The 2701-nt window shown below is 71.5% G+C and overlaps 1 protein-coding gene across 1 annotated transcript in view; it reads right to left on the reverse strand.

Annotated features, from left to right (window-relative positions):
- Positions 1–2211, reverse strand: part of GRINA (glutamate ionotropic receptor NMDA type subunit associated protein 1) — a 22781-nt gene extending 20570 nt beyond the window's left edge. Inside the window, exon 1 of the mRNA XM_054060549.1 lies at positions 2093–2211. The gene's annotated coding sequence lies outside the window, so the exon portion shown is untranslated. The remainder of the gene's footprint in view (positions 1–2092) is intronic.
- Positions 2212–2701: the final 490 nt, after the last annotated feature.

A 2701-nucleotide genomic window follows, 5' to 3' on the forward strand; every position in this document is an offset into this window, starting at 1 on the left:
GGGGTGCGGGATGCATGAGGGGGTGCAGGGGGTGCATGGGGGGGCACAGGGGGGCACAGGGGTGCATGGGGGGGGCATGGGGTGCAGAGGGGGCAGAGGGGTGCATGGGGAGCATGGGGGTTCAGGGGGGTGTGGAGGGGGCTGGGGGGGCACAGGGGTGCATGGGGGGCTGCGGGGGGGCGCACAGGGGTGCATGGGGGGACATGAGGGGGGCATGGGGGGTGCAAGGGGGGTGCATGTTGGGGTGCATGGGAGGGCATGGGGGTAAGGGGTGCAGGGGGGGTGCATGTTGGGGTGCATGGGGGTGCGGAGGGGGCATTGGGGTGCATGGGGGGCACGGAGGGTGCGGGGGGGGGTGCATGTTGGGGTGCACACGGGGCGCTTGCGACACTGCACTTGTGACATGGGGGTGTGCGACAGCGCATGCGACGGGGGGGAACGGAATGGGGGGGCGGGAATGGGGGGGCAGTGGGGGGGAATGGGGGTGATGGGGGTGCAGGGATGGGGGTGCAGTGGGGGGCTATGGGGTGATGGGGGTGCAGGGATGGGGTGCAGTGGGGGGGCTATGGGGGTGATGGGGGTGCAGGGATGGGGGTGCAGTGGGGGCCTATGGGGGGATGGGGGTGCAGGGATAGGGGGGTGCAGGGATGAGGGGGTGCAGTGGGGGGCTATGGGGTGATGGGGGTGCAGGGATAGGGGGGTGCAGGGATGGGGGTGCAGTGGGGGGCTATGGGGTGATGGGGGTGCAGGGATGGGGTGCAGTGGGGGGCTATGGGGTGATGGGGGTGCAGGGATGGGGGTGCAGTGGGGGGCTATGGGGTGATGGGGGTGCAGGGATGGGGTGCAGTGGGGGCGCTATGGGGGTGATGGGGGTGCAGGGATGGGGGTGCAGTGGGGGCACTATGGTGGTGACGGGGGTGCAGGGATGGGGGTGCAGTGGGGGGCTATGGGGGTGCAGAGGGATGGGGGGTGCAGGGATGAGGGGGTGCAGTGGGGGCGCTATGGGGTGATGGGGGTGCAGGGATGGGGGGGCAGTGGGGGGGCTATGGGGGTGATGGGGGTGCAGGGATAGGGGGGTGCAGGGATGGGGGGTGCAGTGGGGGGCTATGGGGTGATGGGGGTGCAGGGATGGGGGTGCAGTGGGGGGCTATGGGGGTGATGGGGGTGCAGGGATGGGGGTGCAGTGGGGGGCTATGGGGGTGCAGAGGGATGGGGGTGCAGGGATGAGGGGGTGCAGTGGGGGCGCTATGGGGTGATGGGGGTGCAGGGATGGGGGGGCAGTGGGGGCGCTATGGGGTGATGGGGGTGCAGGGATGGGGGGGTGCAGTGGGGGGCTATGGGGGTGATAGGGGTGCGGGATGGGGGGTGCAGTGGGGCGCTATGGGGGTGATGGGGTTGCAGGGATGGGGGTGCAGTGGGGGGGGCTATGGGGGTGATGGGGGTGCAGGGATGGGGGTGCTGGGGGGCACAGGGGGATGGGGGGCACGGGGGGTGCCGGATTCAGGGATGGGGGCGCTGGGGGGCGACACGGGGGGTGCGGGGGGGGGTCTCGGGGTGTCTCGGGGGGGGTCTCGGGGGGGGTCTCGGGGGGGTCTCGGGGGGTGTCTCGGGGATGTCTCGGGGGGTGTCTCGGGGTGTCTCGGGGAGTGTCTCGGGGGGGTCTCGGGGGGTGTCTCGGGGTGTCTCGGGTGGTCTCGGGGGGGTCTCGGGGGCCGCTCCCCCCCCCTTCATCCCCCGCGTTTCCCGTTAATCCGCTTTGCTCCGCGGCCCCCGCGCGGCCTATTTACAGCAAATCCTAATCCCGCGGGGGGGTCACACACAACATCCCCCCCCCCTCCCCCCCCCCGCGCACCCCCTCTTTCTCCCCCCCCTTTTCCCCCCCCCTCCCCTTTTCCCCCCCCAACGCTGCGGATTGCGGCACGGAGGGGGGGGGAGGGGGGGGGGGGCACCGGCAGAGGGGAGGGGGGGAGGAGCCCCCCCCGGCGCTCCCCTCCCCCCATCGCGAGCAGGGCCGCCCCCAGACCCCCCCCGGACCCCTCGGACCCCCCCGGAGCCCCCCACGGGCCCCCCATCCCCCCCCCCCCCCACTCACCGCCGGCGGCTCCGCTCACTCCGCTCTGCGCGACGGGAGGGGGCGGGGCTAACTGACAGGAGGCGGGGCTTGGGGAGAGGGCGTGGTTAACTGACAGCGGGCGTGGAGAGCTGTCAGAGGGCGTGGCTAATGGGCGGGGGCGTGGTTAACTGACGGGTGGGTGGGTGATTCACGGGGGCGTGGCCAACCGATTAGGGCGTGGTTAACTGAGGGGCGGGGCAAAGACAGCCCACGCTCTGCTTTCCACTGCGGGGGCTAGGCTGGAGGGGGCGGGGCTGGGGGCGGGATCGGAGTTGAGAGGCGGGGCTAACGGGAGGGGCGGGGCTACACGTGATTGGGGACTTTGGGCTACAGCTGCAGTGGGTCAGGAGGCGGGGCTTGAGGGGCGGGGCTACTTAGCAGTGGGCGGGGCTAAGAGTGCGCTGACATCTCTGGAGCTCGGGGGCGGTGCTAACTTAAAGGGGCGGGGCTTGAGGCGTGGGCGGGGCTGGCAGGGGCAGGATTGACTGATGGGTTGAGGGCGTGGCTAAAGAAAGGGGGAGTGGCTTGAGGGGATTGACTACCGCAGGGGGTGGAGCTGAATGATGGGGCGGGGCTAAGAGAGCACTG

This window comes from Cuculus canorus, chromosome 2 (genome assembly GCF_017976375.1).
Source record: "Cuculus canorus isolate bCucCan1 chromosome 2, bCucCan1.pri, whole genome shotgun sequence".
NCBI classification, from domain to species: Eukaryota; Metazoa; Chordata; class Aves; order Cuculiformes; family Cuculidae; genus Cuculus; species Cuculus canorus.